Raw genomic sequence first — 18,602 nt, forward strand, 5'->3', positions numbered from 1 at the left:
AATTACAATTCGGAGCAGCAGTTGGACTTGGAGGCACCCCGGTCGTAGCGCCGGAGTAGTAGTAAATGAGCGATGAGGGGTCAAATCACAAAGCCCCATCTTTCCCGCATTAAGCTGGACGGACGAAGCAACCATCATTTCACTCTAGGGCGCAAGAGCATAAAGAAAAGAGAAAACCAATGATGCGTGCGGCAACTACCTAGGTCACCCTAGGGTAGGGGCCTCCACTACAAATCCCTTTTTCTGAAAGAGCCTCCACTACAAATCTGCTTCTCCCTCATCCTCTTGAAGAAAACCAATGATGCATGCGGCTGTAGGGTTTGTGGGAGTACTACGGCGTGCGGGGTCACGTAGTAGTAAACGGGAGAGGGATTGAGTTCGAGTCGACGCCTTAATATGTGTGGGTCGCTTGGTTTTACGGGAACGAGGGAGCATTTGGGGTTCGAGTACCAGTGGAGATATAAGTACAAAAAATTGTGGATGTAGGTTCGACCGAAAGGCAATGATGCATGGGCCCTGCATTTTGATATACCCGCGGCCGCGTGAAATTTGCTACTCTACTCAAAACTAGTAAGGTACATGCATTGAACGCATGAGATTTGGAAACCAAATTATGAATAAATACACACTATAGCATGTGAAGCTTTGAGTCATATATGCATGATGTAGATGTTCATTTAGTTCTTATAGTTAATCTCATTCAAAATCAATTAGTTTTATAAAAAGGTTAAGATTCATGGGATTGTACATTGTAAAGCATAAAGTAAAAAAACAAATAATGGAAATTCATTTAGAAAAAAAAGTTTGGGCAATTATGATACGAAAGATTCTAGAACAAAGGAGAAGTGCTTGTGTTTTGGGAAAGCATGCACGGCCCACATCTCTTATTGGTTGATATGTCACGAAACAAGAAACGAGGAGGGAGTTAATGTAACATGCCAACGTGTTTTGGGATTATTTGGTTTTCAGAAGATGACTTACACACCTAGACGGAGGGAGTACAAAGAGAAAAAATGAATTGTAGTTAAAATAATGGCATTTCTAACAAAAATGTGAATGTGAACTACATATGTGTGCACGTGACCGGCACATAGATTGTCAATGCAAAATTTAATGCAAGAAATAACTTATGAGTAACATGCATGAATTGATGATGTGGTGCTTGCATGCATGACGTGTTCTTGTGCCATAGTTGCATGTCTAGGAAAAAAGCTACTAGTGGGTTGTACTAGCTATTTAGGAATAGAAGATGTATACATGGAAGTTGTAGGGAAAGAGATGACATGTATCTCAATTCCCATGAGTAGGGATTGGAAAAGAGATGTCATTTGGTTCACATCATAGGAACTTCTCTATTGAATCTAGAGATGACATGTATCTCAATTCCTATGAGGAGGGATTAGAAAAGAGATGTCATTTGGTTCACATTGTAGGAACTTTTCTCTTGAATATACGGTAATGTTTATTTTCCTTTGAAATTTTGGGAGTATAGGAATCTATTCATATGAACCAAGTGGCTCTAAAGCTATAACAATGATATCATGTTTATTTCCTTTGAAATGTGGAGTATATGAATCTATTCCTATGAACCAATTGGCTCTAAAGGAAAAAATCATATAAAAACCATATCATATAGAGTTCCTATGATATTCCTCCACACCAAAGGATGGTTGAAATTGTTGCAGGTGATACGACGGTCTTTGTTTGTAGACTCCTCCTCCATCTTTATAGTTACCTCTTGAAGATGAATGAAATGATATATACTGGGTATTCTATATGTGCATTTTGGTACACGAAAACTCGGTAAAAGCTTGCGAGGTTCGAATTTTCAATAAAGTTATATGGGCTACATTTTGGAACGGAGGGAGGAGCATACGGCACTTGCTAACACTCGCGTGGAATATTTGTGTGTAGGAGGAGTGGCTGCTCTGTTAAATGACATGGCAAAACTGACACTGTCGGATGCCGATCTAACGGTTCTTACGGCGTTCCTCAGGAAACGGCTTGTGGCGAACGTTTGTCGGATAATGATTTACGGACACATGCATTGCATTGATACGTGCCCCCTCTCTCTCACGCACACACGCACCCACCATCTATCTGCAGGTAGACGTCACACACATATGTGCTCTTCACACCCTACCCTCAGAACTTCTAAAAAACAAAAGATGCCGCGCACCTTTTATTTTAGCTCACACGTCACACACTTATACTATTACTCTTGTGGCGAACATTCTTTGGGCATAGTATATCGTACTCTCACGAAAAGAAGTGATGCATGCACACACTAGTTCTCTCACACCCGCTTGCGGGTACACGAAGGAGCACATTTTTTCAAAGCTCGTACAACAAAATCACTCCACTATATATATAAGCAGGAGCCTTAGCGCTTGCTGTACTAGCGTTCCTCTCTTTCACTCTCCCATGCTCTCCAGATCTAAGCAAGATATAGGTGGCCACACTCTCTCTCTGCTCACGGCTGGTCACAAATCCGGCCGGACCACCTCGACCGGGGCAGGGGTGTAGGTGCATCATTCACGCTATCGTCGGCGGCGAGGGAGGAGACCAACGGCTGCCCGCGCGTCTCGATCGGCAGCCGCACCAACTCGGGAGGGCCTCTGACCCCTTCTTCCTCCCTGCGGTATTGTGGCCAAGATGCGGCCTCCCGACGTCGTCTTTGCCACATGCCGATGACCCTCGGGTATATATTCCTTCGAAACCTGCCTTGCTCTACTGCCCCAGCTCCCCACATGGCTGCTTGTGGATCTTTTTCTACTTTCGTCGGCTGTTCCAAAGCCACCTAGACTTTTACTATTATTAGAGGTAAAGCTAGTTCATACAATCGAATCTAAGAGTTGGTTCAAACAGGGAAGAAACTGGGAAAACTGTAGCATGAATCTAGGACTTGGTTCTAAGAGGAAACGGGGGAAAGTAGTAGATACTGGCTATCCAACCGGTCTATTGGTTTAAAAGGCGAAGAAAGCATGGTGGATGGCGAAGGGTGGGGGGAAGTGGACCTGTCTCTTGGTTGAAATAGGAAAGGAAGTGAGGGGTGTTGGGGGACAACGGAAATGAGAATGAGCAGGTCTAGATTTCCTGTGCTCACATAGGAAAATGTCACCGAGGAGATATAAAATGGGACAAATGCAGACATGATGCCTGACTGTTTGCCGCTCTCGGCAACCACATCTGCCTCACCACTTTATGCCCCTGTTGTCCCTACGCCCATATCGCTACCATTAATGTAAAATCACATGAAGCATTAAGCAATGCCACCTAATGTCACTATAAGTAATGGTCTAGTGCCATCGATAAATTGAAGTAATGCCATCACCATTTTATGAAGTGCTTCCGTCTTGCTTTATTTCCCATGAATTGTGTTTTTGCAGTTACACTTAAATCTCACGCCGCTAACATTGCTTCATTCCACTAGAACTGCACAAATTTGCTTGCACATTTACTGACCATGTGCTACTCTCATGATAGTAATACTAATGCTATTGTTCTGCATGTTAATCTAGTGGCAGTGTTGATGTGATGTGATGCTACTTACTTAAGCGCACTTTCGTATTGTCAATCTAGTGCCAATTACAACACAATAGATGTTGTTGTTAATCATACGCCACTGCAAATATCTGTCACTGTTTAAATAACCATATTTCGTATTTGCGCAAACAGGGATGTCTGTCTCCATATCGTTTCTATCTGCGCAATCAAAAGTACACACCTTAGTTTTAGTACAACTGCACAAAATGAGATGGCTATTCCTAGATGTCGTCCTCTAACCACCAGTGTTCCAGGTATTCCTACATTGGTAGTAACTAGGTAGAATGACCAACGCAATCTAAAAGAAGCTGATTCGTATGTTTTACTTCCTGATTGCAGTGCAGGGATGAGTGAAAACAAATGCATCCTATTCTGGAATGCAATTTCTACGAGTTGTTCCATGGACCGAGGACTAGCTGGCATGGCTGCACAGAGGTTTTTGGGACAGGTGCGCGGACAAGAGGCATTGTGGTCTGCTTATTTCTGCAAATAGCAGTGCTTAAATTTAGTGGAATGCACAAGAATTTTAGCTGGTCAATACACTACATGGTTCAGTTCAGCATTCCAGCTGAGGACACAATTATAATTGGTTATTCTGGAATGAGAGAACCTAACCTTGGATGGTGGCAACAAGAAAAAACCAGAGTGAACTCCAAGAAATTTAAGCCGGCCAGGAGGCCCTTTGCTCAGAGAAGCCTTGCTTGTTTTTTACTGATTTGTAAACCTTCTCACAACTTTGTCTTTTGATGTGAACTAGTATATGTTTGTTATGTTCTATGAATCATTGAGATGTATAAAGTTGCTTAACTTATGCTTTTCAAGTTTTTTATGAAGCTGAGTTTAATGTGAGTGTTCCACATGAACGCTGGACTAGCATGTGAACGTTTGGAATTTACATTGTGGCCTCAGTTAACTGCATGAACCACTGTAACAAGATACATAGTTGCTTATATGTCAGACAACAGATTATTGATTGTTAGTTGGTCGATAGCCTAGTGTTGAAGCGAGCTGAGCCAATGTGCTGTGTTTTGCACAACTGCTTGCAAGTGGGGTAGCACCAACAGTGTTTATAAGTACTTATGTATACGTCGGCGCACAGTTCTCGAACGAGTACTCTATTTCATCAAACATACACTGCTCGTATGATAAACCATGACAACTTATGTCTTACCATGCCATATTCATGAAAAAACTAGTGAGGACGCATCTGTTTCGGCAACAATTACGATGGTTCTCACATGATTCACAAGCACACAAAAGTAGCAGCAGTTCCCATAGACAGATTCAACCAGAGTACTAGCACCAGAGGGGTCGATAACAGGCAAGGTTCAGATAATTAGACACAATCCAAACTACTATTAAACACTAGCTGGGGAAACTATTTCATGCCTCGATCTAATTTGGGCTGGACACAAGACGGACCTTGCCATGAACATCATCGAGGAAGTCCTGCAGCAGCTCAATCCTATGAACCTTCATGAAGACAACCTTGTGGCCTTGCCACTCATAAACTTGTTTGTGGAGGCATGCCACGTCATCTTCATGCGTAAGCTTGACAAGAACAGTATGCCTCACAAACGAAGGAGTAGCTTTGAACTTCTGGTGCTTCAGTACACCCTGGACAACACGCCTGACAACAGTAAGGCTGGAATACAACTCGACATCGGTATAAGCGCAAATGGCTTCCATGATACAACAGCCTAAGAACTCTATTTTCCCAGTGCGTATATTCAGGTCATCCGCCTCATAGCGAGTGACATGTACAACCACACAATCCTTGTCTGCATCAAGGCTCTAACTGAAATGGAAACAAATTCTGAATTACTTTCTAGTATAAGAAACACAAGTTATTTAAACCACTATGTATAGCATGGCATCGAAGCTAATAGAATTTTGCATTATTCATCACCACATACTTAGATGAAAAACCACAATCGAGATCGGCAAATAAGAAAATCACCTTGGGCAGCTCAGCGGGGGGGGGGGGTGATACATCTCCAACGTATCTATAATTTTTGATTGTTCCATGCTATATTATATTCTGTTTTGGACATTATTGGGCTTTATTATACACTTTTATATTATTTTTGGGACTAACCTATTAACCGGAGGCCCAGCCCAGAATTGCTATTTTTGCCTATTTTTGGGTTTCGCAGAAAAAGAATATCAAACGGAGTCCAAACGGAATGAAACCTTCGGGAACGTGATTTTCGAAATGAACATTATCCAAAGGACTTGGACCCTACATCAAGCAATCAACAAGGAAGGCACGAGGTAGGGGGCGCGCCTACCCCCCCCCCCCCCGGGGCGCGCCCTCCACCCTCTTGGGCCCCCTGTTGCTCCACTGGCGTACTCCTTCCTCCTATATACACCTATGTACCCCCAAATTACCAGATACGGAGCCAAAACCCTAATTCCACCGTTGTCACTTTTTGTACCCACGAGATCCCATCTTGGGGCCTTTTCCGGAGCTCCGCCGGAGGGGGTATCGATCGCGGAGGGCTTCTACATCAACACCATAGCCCCTCCGATGAAGTGTGAGTAGTTTACTTCAGACTTACGGGTCCATAGTTATTAGCTAGATGGATTCTTCTCTCTTTTTGGATCTCAATACAAAGTTCTCCCCCTCTCTTGTGGAGATCTATTCGATGTAATCTTGTTTTGCGGTGTGTTTGTTGAGACCGATGAATTGTGGGTTTACGATCAAGTTTATCTATGAACAATATTTGAATCTTCTCTGAATACTTTTATGTATGATTGGTTATCTTTGCAAGTCTCTTCGAATTATCAGCTTGGTTTGGCCTACTAGATTGATCTTTCTTGCAATGGGAGAAGTGCTTAGCTTTGGGTTCAATCTTGCGGTGTCCTTTCCAAGTGACAGTAGGGGCAGCAAGGCATATATTATATTGTTGCCATCGTGGATAACAAGATGGGGTTTATATCATATTGCATGAGTTTATCCCTCTACTTCATGTCATCTTGCTTAAAGCCTTACTCTGTTCTCTTGAACTTAATACTCTAGATGCATGCTGGATAGCGGTCGATGTGTGGAGTAATAGTAGTAGATGTAGGCAGGAGTCGGTCTACTTGTCTCAGACGTGATGCCTATATACATGATCATACCTAGATATTCTCATAACTATGCTCAATTCTGTCAATTGCTCAACAGTAATTTGTTTACCCACCGTGAATACTTATGATCTTGAGAGAAGCCACTCGTGAAACCTATGCCCCCCAGGTCTATTTTCCATCATATTAATCTTCCAATACTTAGTTATTTCCTTTGCCATTTATTTTACTTTGCATCTTTTATTTCTCTTTATCATAAAAATACAAAAAAAATTATCTTATCATATCTATCAGATCTCACTCTCGTAAGTGACTGTGTAGGGATTGACAACCCCTTATCGCATTGGTTGCGAGGATTTATTTGTTTGTGTAGGTGTGAGGGACTCGTGCGTGGCCTCCTACTGGATTGATACCTTGGTTCCCAAAAACTGAGGGAAATACTTACGCTACTTTGCTGCATCACCCTTTCCTCTTCAAGGGAAAACCAATGCAAGTGCTCAAGAGGTAGCAAGAAGGATTTTTGGCACCGTTGCCGGGGAGGTCTACGCAAAAGTCAACATACCAAGTACCCATCACAAACCCTTATCTCCCGCATTACATTATTTTCCATTTGCCTCTCGTTTTCCTCTCCCCCACTTCACCCTTGCCGTTTTATTCGCCCTCTCTCTCCATCCTCCCTCTCTTTCTCTATTTCCTCTTTTTGCCCGTCTCTTGTTTGCTCGCGTGTTGGATTGCTTGCTTGTCACGATGGCTCAAGATAGTACTAAATTGTGTGACTTCACCAATACCAAGAACAATGATTTCCTTAGCACTCCGATTGCTCCTCTTACCAATATGAATCTTGTGAAATCAATGCTGCTTTGTTGAATCTTGTCATGAAAGATCAATTCGCCGGCCTTTCTAGTGAAGATGCCGCTACCCGTCTGAATAGCTTCGTTGATTTATGTGATATGCAAAAGAAGAAAGATGTGGATAATGATATTGTTAAATTGAATCTATTTCCCTTTTCGCTTAGAGATCGTGCTAAAGCTTGGTTTTCGTCTTTGCCTAAAAATAGTATTGATTCGTGGAATAAGTGCAAAGATGCTTTTATCTCTAAGTATTTTCCTCCCGCTAAGATCATCTCTCTTAGAAACGATATTATGAATTTTAAGCAACTTGATCATGAACATGTTGCACAAGCTTGGGAGAGGATGAAATTAATGATATGTAATTGCCCTACGCATGGTTTGAATTTGTGGATGATTATACAAAAAATTTATGCTGGATTGAATTTTGCTTCTAGAAATCTTTTAGATTCGACTGTGGGAGGCACTTTTATGGAAATCACTTTAGGATAAGCTACTAAACTCCTAGATAATATTATGGTTAATTATTCTCAATGGCACACTGAAAGATCTACTAATAAGAAACTGCATGTGATAGAAGAAATTAATGTTTTGAGTGGAAATATGGATGAACTTATGAAATTATTTGCAAATAAAAGTGTTTCTTATGATCCTAATGATATGCCTTTGTCTACTTTGATTGAGAATAATAATGAATCTATGGATGTGAATTTTGTTGGTAGGAATAATTTTGGTAACAACGCGTATAGAGGAAACTTTAATCCTAGGCCGTATCCTAGTAATTCCTCTAATAATTATGGTAGTCCCTACAACAATTCTTATGTAAATTATAATAAGATGCCATCTGATTTTGAATCTAATATTAAATAATTTATTACTTCGCAAAAGAATTTCAATGCTTTGATTGAAGAAAATTTGCTTAAGATTGATGAGTTGGCTAGGAACGTTGATAGAATTTCACTTGATGTTAATTCTTTGAAACTTAGATCTATTCCACCTAAGCATGATATCAATGAGTCTCTCAAATCCATGAGAATTTCCATTTATGAGTGCAAAGAAAGAACCGCTAGGATGCGTGCTAGGAAAGATTGCTTTATAAAAGCGTGTTCTTCTAGTTTCCATGATAATAAAGATGAAGATATAAAAGTTATTGATGTGTACCCTATTAAATCTTTGTTTTGCAATATGAATCTTGATAATGATGGGACTGAATATGATCCACCTTTACCTAGACTGTGTTCCAAAAATTCGGAATCTTTAGGTCTTGATGCTAAAATTGTTAAAAGTGGGATTGAAGAAGTCAAAACTTTAAATATTAATGAATACACTATTTTGGATTTCAAGGAATTTAATAATGATAATTTCTCTTTGATAGATTGTATTTCCTTGTTGCAATCCGTGCTAAATTCTCCTCATGCTTATAGTAAAAATAAAGCCTTTACCAAACATATCGTTGATGCTTTGATGCAATCTTATGAAGAAAAACTTGAGTTGGAAGTTTCTATCCCTAGAAAACTTTATGATGAGTGGGAACCTACTATTAAAATTAAAATTAAAGATCATGAATGCTATGATTTGTGTGATTTGGGTGCTAGTGTTTCCACGATTCCAAAGACTTTGTGTGATTTCCTAGGTTTCTGTGATTTTGATGATTGCTCTTTAAACTTGCACCTTGCGGATTCCACTATTAAGAAACCTATGGGAAGAATTAATGATGTTATTATTGTTGCAAATAGTAATTATGTGCCCCTAGATTTTATTGTTCTTGACATAGATTGCAATCCTTCATGTCCTGTAATTCTTGGTAGACCTTTCCTTCGAACGATCGGTGCAATTATTGATATGAAGGAAGGAAATATTAGATTCCAATTTCCGGTAAGGAAAGTCATGGAACACTTCCCTAGAAAGAAAATTAAATTACCTTATAAATCTATTATGAGAGCCACTTATGGATTGCCTACCATATATGGCAATACCTAGATCTATCCTTGCTTCTTATGCCTAGCTAGGGGCGTTAAACGATAGCGCTTGTAGGGAGGCAACCCAATTTTATTTTTATTCCTTGCTTTTTGCTCCTTCTTAGTAATAAATAATTTATCTAGGCTCTGTTTTGGTTTTGTTTTATGTGTTCAATTAGTGTTTGTGCCAAGTAGAACCGTTGGGAAGACTTGGGGAAAGTCTTTTTAATCTTGCTGTAAAAAACAGAAACTTTAGCGCTCAGGAGAATTGCTGCCATTTTTATTTGGAAAGTGATATTTAGTTAATTATTTTTGAAGATGATTAATAGATAAATTACTCACGTCCAGCAATTTATTTTAGAATTTTTGGGGTTCCAGATCTTAACTTAGCTACAGCTTACTACAGACTGTTCTGTTTTTGACAGATTCTGTTTTTCGTGTGTTGTTTGCTTATTTTGATGAATCTATGGCTAGTAAAATAGTTTACAAACCATAGAGAAGTTTGAATACAGTAGCTTTAACACCAATATAAATAAAGAATGAGTTCATTACAGTACCTTGAAGTGGTGTTTTGTTTTCTTTCGCTAACGGAGCTCACGAGATTTTCTACTTTAAGTTTTGTGTTGTGAAGTTTTCAAGTTTTGGGTAAAAGATTTGATGGATTATGGAACAAGGAGTGGAAAGATACTAAGCTTGGGGATTCCCATGGCACCCCAAGATAATCTAAGTACACCTAAAAGCCAAAGCTTGGGGATTCCCCGGAAGGCATCCCCTCTTTCGTCTACTTCCATCGGTAACTTTACTTGGAGCTATATTTTTATTTACCACATGATATGTGTTTTGCTTGGAGAGTCTTGTATTATTTGAGTCTTTATTTTTTAGTTTTACACAATCATACTTGTTGTACAAACCTTTTGAGAGAGACACACATGATTCGGAAATTGGTAGAATACTCTATGTACTTCACTTATATCTTGTGAGTTATATAGTTTTTGCTCTAGTGCTTCACTTATATCTTTTAGAGCACGTTGGTGGATTTGTTTTATAAAAACTATTGTTCTCTCATGCTTCACTTAGATTATTTTGAGAGTCCTACAAAACAGCATGGTAATTTGCTTTAATTATGTTAGTCATTCAAGATTAATAATTTTTTTTCTTATGAGTGTTTGAATACTATGAGAAGTTTGATACTTGATAATTGTTTTGAGATATGGAGATGGTGATATTAGAGTCATGCTAGTTGAGTAGTTGTGAATTTGAGAAATACTTTTGTTAAAGTTTGTGATTCCCGTAGCATCCACGTATGGTGAACCGTTATGTGATGAAGTTGGAGCATGATTTATTTATTGATTGTCTTCCTTATGAGTGGCGATCGGGGACGAGCGATGGTATTTTCCTACCAATCTATCCCCCTAGGAGCATGCGCGTAATACTTTGCTTTGATAACTTGTAGATTTTTGCAATAAGTATATGAGTTCTTTATGACTAAGGTTGAGTCCATGGATCATATGCACTTTTCTTCCTTCCACCATTGCTAGCCTCTCTAATACCGCGCACCTTTCGCCGGTATCATACACCCACCATATAGCTTCCTCAAAAAAGCCACCATACCTACCTATCATGGCATTCCCATAGCCATTCCGAGATATATTGCCATGCAACTTTCCACCGTTCCGTTTACTATGACACGCTCCATCATTGTCATATTGCTTTGCATGATCATGTAGTTGACATTGTATTTGTGGCAAAGCCACCGTTCATAATTCTTTCATACATGTCACTCTTGATTCATTGCATATCCCGATACACCGCCGGAGGCATTCACATAGAGTCATATTTTGTTCTAAGTATTGAGTTGTAATTGTTGAGTTGTAAGTAAATAAAAGTGTGATGATAATCATTTTTAGAGCATTGTCCCAAGTGAGGAAAGGATGATGGAGACTATGATTCCCCCACAAGTCGGGATGAGACTCCGGGCGAAAAAAAGGCCATAAAAAGGCCCAAATAAAAAAAAATATGAGAGAAAAAGAGAGAAGGGACAATGCTACTATCCTTTTACCACACTTGTGCTTCAAAGTAGCACCATGATCTTCATAATAGAGAGTCTCATATGTTATCACTTTCATATACTAGTGGGAATTTTTCATTATAGAACTTGGCTTGTATATTCCAATGATGGGTTTCCTCAAAATTCCCTAGGTCTTCGTGAGCAAGCGAGTTGGATGCACACCCACTTAGTTTGGTTTGGCCTACTAGATTGATCTTTCTTGCAATGGGAGAAGTGCTTAGCTTTGGGTTCAATATTGCGGTGTCCTTTCCCAGTGACAGTAGGGGCAGCAAGGCACGTATTGTATTGTTGCCATCGAGGATAACAAGATGGGGTTTATATCATATTGCATGAGTTTATCCCTCTACATCATGTCATCTTGCTTAAAGCCTTACTCTGTTCTCTTGAACTTAATACTCTAGATGCATGCTGGATAGTGGTCGATGTGTGGAGTAATAGTAGTAGATGCAGGCAGGAGTCGGTCTACTTGTCTCGGATGTGATGCCTATATACATGATCATACCTAGATATTCTCATAACTATGCTCAATTCTGTCAATTGCTCAACAGTAATTTGTTTTCCCATCGTGAATACTTATGCTCTTGAGAGAAGACACTAGTGAAACCTATGGCCCCCGGGTCTATTTTCCATCATATTAATCTTCTAATACTTAGTTATTTCCTTTGCCATTTATTTTACTTTGCATCTTTTATTTCTCTTTATCATAAAAATACCAAAAATATTATCTTATCATATCTATCAGATCTCACTCTCGTAAGTGACCTATAGGGATTGACAACCCCTTATCGCGTTGGTTGTGAGGATTTATTTGTTTGTGTAGGTGTGAGGGACTCGTGCGTGGCCTCCTACTGGATTGATACCTTGGTCCTCAAAAACTAAGGGAAATACTTACGCTACTTTGCTGCATCACCCTTTCCTCTTCAAGGGAAAACCAACGCAAGTGCTCAAGAGGTAGCAGGGGGACACATCCTCGAAGGGGGAAACTGCTCCTCTAGTGCCAAGGGGTTTGTAACCTCAAACGGGTCATTGACCATCTCAGTAGTGGCAGTGACCGTATCTGGGGTCGGCTCGATGGTTGCCTCCATCTTCTTGGAGCTCTCTGTCTCGTGGGGATCAGCCTCCTGCGTCTGCTCCAATATCGGCAGATCTTTGCCTGGTTCTCCTTGGTCCATCATGAAACTGACGAATACTAGGAGACCACTAAAAGGAAAACACAATCACAATGACAATGAAACAAAAAAGAGAGTGAGGATCGGTTACTGCTTTGCAAAAGTTCTTTTTTTCTCTGAATGAAAATATACCAATATCACGGATCCGCTTACCTTCTCTTCATTGGGAGAGAAGAACAGTGGCAGATGCGAGTGTTGGCTTTCTTGAAGACGGCGATGGAGAAGGGGATTCAGCGAAGAGTGAAATGATGGTTTCTTCGTCTGTCAAACTTAGACTGCGGGGAGGTGGGGTTTTGTGATACGACGGCTCGTTACTGCCGCGCTATGACCGGGGTGACTCTCCGCCTGCATACTGCCTTCTAATTTGGTGGATGGCATTTGGGCCCGTGCGCGGCATGGCCCGCATGTCGGTGAACAAAAGTAAAACAGCATTCAGTAGAGGGTTATGTTTCGATGACCTAGGAGGAGCCAGAAGCGGTAGTGCATCCACTCTACTAGTATTATAATTAATTGTTTTTCTGGTAGCTGTAGAGTGTCTCCATTGTACTAGTAGTAATTGTTTCTATTTATGCAATAGGACGGGGTAAGAAAGTTATAACCAATCGGTGGATTCGTAAGCATCGGGATTTTCTCACTTCTCATGACATTCGATTGAAGACAATAACGCTAGAATGATATGTAGCCAACCATGCAAACACTAGATTTGTCACATTCTTCCTGCTGAATGCGAGGTTACTATTGTCCATCAGGCTTAAGTTTATCAGCAGCATGGTTTTGACGGATGGGTATGTCTAAGAGCAAAAAAAGGAGTTTCAGGTGGGCAAAAGAGCTTCTGAACATGCCGAGCTTCTATTTACACCATCTATTTACAACATATTGTGGTCATAATCCAGTAAATTTTACGACCCAGGATGTTCATTCTATGGACCTGACCAATCCATTTGAGTGTGACTGCCAAAAACAGTGCTGGAGTTAGATGTTGTTGCCCTTTTCAACCTGGGTTTTGTCTAAACCTGATGAACAATTAACCCTCGTGCTTTTGTACAGTTTGTAAGCTGGAGTTAGATGTTTTTGCCCTTTTCAACTCGGTTGTGACTGCCATATTTTCTTTGAAACAAGGCAAATGGCTTGCCATTTGTTTAATTTAGAGTGAAATATTGTAACAAATCCCAACCAAGGGAAATAACATCACTCTCGCCGGCTGCTTGAGCTCACTGTGCATTACAGAAGCCAAGTGATTAGCCCCCACAGCACCCACAAACTTATTTTGAACTAGCACACCAAATGGGCTGCAAATTTTCATAGGAAAGGCTGCATGACCATGACAGATTTGGATTCTGACATTTGGGACCCGCGAGGAAATAGCCTATCCAACGTGGTGTGGACTTACTAGCTAGTCAACAAACGTTTCTTCCTACCAGTCGTTGGATTGACATCACACATCTGTCGTGTATCTTCTATCTCTGGTCTTCTTCCTCGAGCCGCCCAAACCAAACCACCCCGTCGGCTCCACCTGCTCCCACCTCCCATGGCTGGTTGCGCCTTCGCCGCCCTACCATACCCTCCAACGTTGTCCAGTCCCTCCCTCTATTCCCCCACACGTCATGTTATTCTCCGGCGATGTCAGCCCCAACACGCACCTGCACCCGAACCAGTCAACCCTCGTACTCTCCTCCGCCTGCGAGTGGACCGGCGCATCTTCCACGACTCCTGTTCGTTCCGTCCGAGGCCTCGCCATCGTCCTCGACCTTGGTTCGCTCGCCATGTGCGGTGTGCCGCCCTCTTGCGTTGTCAACGCCATCAACAACCGAGAGGAACGAGGATATGACTATACGTGGAGAGTATGACAGTAGGGACCCACCAGCGTCATGGCAGTACGCAAGCAAGTGCTTCGTTACAACAAGCCCCAAAAAATGGTTACCCCTAATGGTTGGACATCTGGGGCTCACGCCATTGTGAACATAGTCAATAAACAAGAGAATTACACAACGAGCGGCTGACACCAGGAACCCAGCAGGTCGCACCATTGTTATTTACTTTTTTAGGAACAAGTAGTTGTTATTTATACTAGTTTTAGCAACAGATCAGGGTAACAACGGGGCTATGCGGGGGCTGTGGCCCATCTAGCCAGGGTTTTATTTATGTTTACCACATCATGAGCCCTGTTGTGTTTTTTTCTTGCTAAAAATGGCTACCCCAGTTCTATTTTTTTAAGAAATACCCAAACGAGGCCTACTTGCTTTATCAGCCCTGCTGGGCTGCAAATCTTTCAAGACGAGGAGAGAGTTTCATTCGGTTTGCCCAGAAATGGGTTGTACATTTTTAAAACACATCAAACCGGGAATTAGTTTCATTTTTTTAATTACAAGATTTTAAATTCCATTGATTTTTATTCCTGGACAATTATTTGGATTTTATATTTATATAAAGTATTGTTCAAAATAGTTTGAATGTGACTCGATATTTCGGGATTAAAAAAATTTGATCGCACTGAAATATGCAAAATTTCATATAATTTTTAACCATGGCCACAATATGGGGTGTAATGCTAACAAAAAGAAGATGGGCTCCAAAAAAATTCTTAAGAATTGGCAAATGGGCTGTAAATTATTAGAAATAATGGCAGATGGGTTGTATGTTGTTTTCCATAGATTTGAGGCTGACTTGTGCGCCTACTACAGGTTGACGTGTATGCTTTCCTAAAAAATAAGGTTGACGCACACGCAACGCCGTGTCAACTTAGTCAACACACGAGAGCAGTCACTGTTGGATGTCCATCCAACGGTCGTCGTGCTTCTTCAATCTCTGCTCTTCCTGCTCTAGCCGCTCAAACAAGCGCCCGCGAGACTGCCTGCTCCCTCCTCCCTCGGCCGGCTATGCTGCCGCGTAGGCCTCACCACCCCATCGTTCTCCCATCGCTGGCTTAGCCATCCCTCTACTCACCCACACCTACTGTTATTCTCCGGCGATGACAGACGAACCAGTAAACCCTCGCACTCCCCTACGCGTGGGAAACAACTGCCGAGTTTTCCTGGCTCCGTGTCATTCCCTTCCTAGGCCTCGCCGACTCGCCGTCATCCACCGCCCTGGTGCTCTCGGCGCGACGTGGTCAACATGGTCAACGAACAACATGCATCGGAAGTGGACTGTACGTGGAGAGGCTGATAGCTGGGTCCACAGCTGCACGCAAGGAAATGCCTCCTGATTACGCACAAAATAATGATTTCTCCACGTGACAGCTGGGACCCACCGGAAGGGCCTGTGTATTTCGCGAAAAAACGTTCCCCCGCTAACAGGTCGAACCCATTAGCTATATCTTCGCACGCAAGGAAGTGCCTCGTTATTACGCACAAAAAATGAATACCCCCTGCTAGCTGGGACCCACCATAGTGGGAGGCTGACTTGTGGGCCTACTAAGATGACGGGGACGGAGGGCTTTGTCAACTTAGTCAATATGAATGATTCTAGCTCCAGTGACTGTTCGATGTCCATCCAACGGCCGTAGTGCTTCTTTAACATCTGGTCTTGTTGCTCCAGCCGCCCAAACAAGCGTCAGCCGTGCCGCCTGCTCCTGCCTCCCGTGTCCGGCTGTGCTGCCACCGCTGGCCATGCCATCCCTCTATACTCACCCACACCTCCTGTTATTCTTCGGTGATGGCAGCCTCACACTGCAGCCGAAGCAATCAACCCACGTACTCCCCTTCACGTGGGCATCCACTGTCGCGTCTTCCCCGGCTCCGTGTCGTCCCCTTCCTAGGCCTCGCCGTCGTCCACCGCCCTGGTGCTCTCAGCGCGGCGTGGTCAATGTGGTCAACAAACGACTTCTATCGGAACAGTATTGTACGTGGAGAGGCTGACAGCTGGGTCCACGACCGCAGCAAGGAAGTGCCTCTTATTATGCGCAAAGTAATTATTCCTCCACTTGATAGCAGGGACCCACCGGATGGGCCACCGTATTCGTGAAAAAAATTGTTTCCCCCTGACTGCTGGGACCCACCAGCTACATCTTCGCACGCAAGGAAGTGTGTCCATGTTACGGGCAAAAAAATGATTCGCCCCCCTGACTGCTGGGACCCACCACCTACATCTTCGCACGCAAGGAAGTGCCTGACACTCAGGACCCACCTGGTCGAAGCGTACGTAGCTTTGTCATTCTGGTCGCGAACGTGTACGTACATACTGGTCAATGTAGAGGCGTGCATGTGTCATAGTAGAGGCGCGCGCGTGTCGTAGTAGAGGCGCGCACGTAGCATGTACACGTACGTACAGCGCCCAGGGTGCAAGAAAGAAAATACGTCCACATACGTACATACGGGCGGGGTCTCGAACGCCTACTCGCGCATACGTATGGCCAGGGCTCGTGTACATGGATGGGTCGGAATGGAGAAGCTGCGCCATCGTCGTGTTCATGGGGAGGCAACGGAGTGCGTCTTGTTCATCGGGAGGCAACGGAACACGTGATGTTCATCAGGAGCCAACCGGCTTGGACGGAACAGGCAATGGAAACGAGGTATGGCGTATCGCAGAACGGAGGAAATGGCCTTGTGTTCGACCGGCCACAGTGGAAACGGGATCCTATTCATCGGGAGGGGCCTGGCGTACCGCAAAATGGAGGAAACGGACCTCCTACGGTCGAAACGGGGTCCTGTTGATCGGGAGGGGTGTGGTGTACCGCAAAACGGAGGAAACCGACTTGTGTTGGAGAGTTACGGTCGAAACGGGGGTCCTATTCATCGGGAGGGGTGTGGCGTACCGCAAAACGGGACTCCACGAGATACTGTTCATCTCCACCGTCGACCTCCTCCAGCCTCCACGGGGTACTGTTCACCCACCGTCGACCTCCTCCAGCCTCCACCTGCGACTGTTCATCCACGGGCTCCTGTTCATCCAGCCTCCACCGCGCTACTGTTCAACCAGCCCTCCCCACGGGGGTCTTGTTCAACCACCCCTCCATGGGCTACTGTTCAACCACCCCTCCATGGGCTACTGTTCATCCAGCCCTCCACCGGCTACTGTTCAACCAGCCCTCCACGGGGTCCTGTTCATCCTGCCCTCCACGGGGTCCTGTTCATCCACCGGCTCGATCGATCGGGGTATTGTTCATCCAGCGGCAATGGCCTCTACTACCACGGGTTCCTGTTCATCCAACCCCCACCGGGAACTATTCATGCAAAGCCCCCAACAACGCTCATTGTTCATCCAGAGGCAGCATCGATCGGCTTCAGTTAGCAGCAGCAGCGAAGGAATCGCTCGATCGGGTTCAGTTAACAACCATCGATCGATCGGGTTTAGTAATGCGTAGCCTGTAGTGCAATCGCTCAGGTTCAGTTAGAGCACAACGCCCCGCTCGGGTTTAGTTAGAGCGCAATGCCTCGCACACACACGCGTACGTACGAGAGAAACGCGCAACGCTCGGCCCCCGACCAGCCACCATAATGGGGAACTCCTTGATATTTTCCTCGCCCTCGCTTCTACCACAGTTTTTTTGGTCATGGACGGCCCAAAGAATGTCATGCAGCTGCGTCTCCGGCCCGCCCAGGACGAAAAGCCCATTTTCTGTCATAATTTTTTGTCATAGAAGTAGGACCCCACCACATCTATGATGATACCGGGTTTTGTCACAATTATTATCATAGAAGTGTCATAAGTATGATAGAAAAAAAATTCGTTCGGTCCAAAATGTCATGGATGTGTCTTTTTTTGCAGTGTATGTTGATGATATCATTTTTGGTTCTCCTAACAAGTCTTTCAACGATGAGTTTGCCGCACTAATGACCGAGAAGTTTGAGATCTCTATGATGGGAGAGTTGAAGTTCTTTCTTGGGTTCGAAGTCTAGCAAAGAAGAGAAGGAACTTTCATCAACCAAGACAAGTATACCCAAGACATGCTCAAGAGATTTAAGCTAGGTGATGTCAAGTCGGTCAAGTTTCCAATGCCCGCCAA

This window comes from Triticum urartu, chromosome 3, assembly GCF_003073215.2.
Source record: "Triticum urartu cultivar G1812 chromosome 3, Tu2.1, whole genome shotgun sequence".
Taxonomy (NCBI): Eukaryota; Viridiplantae; Streptophyta; class Magnoliopsida; order Poales; family Poaceae; genus Triticum; species Triticum urartu.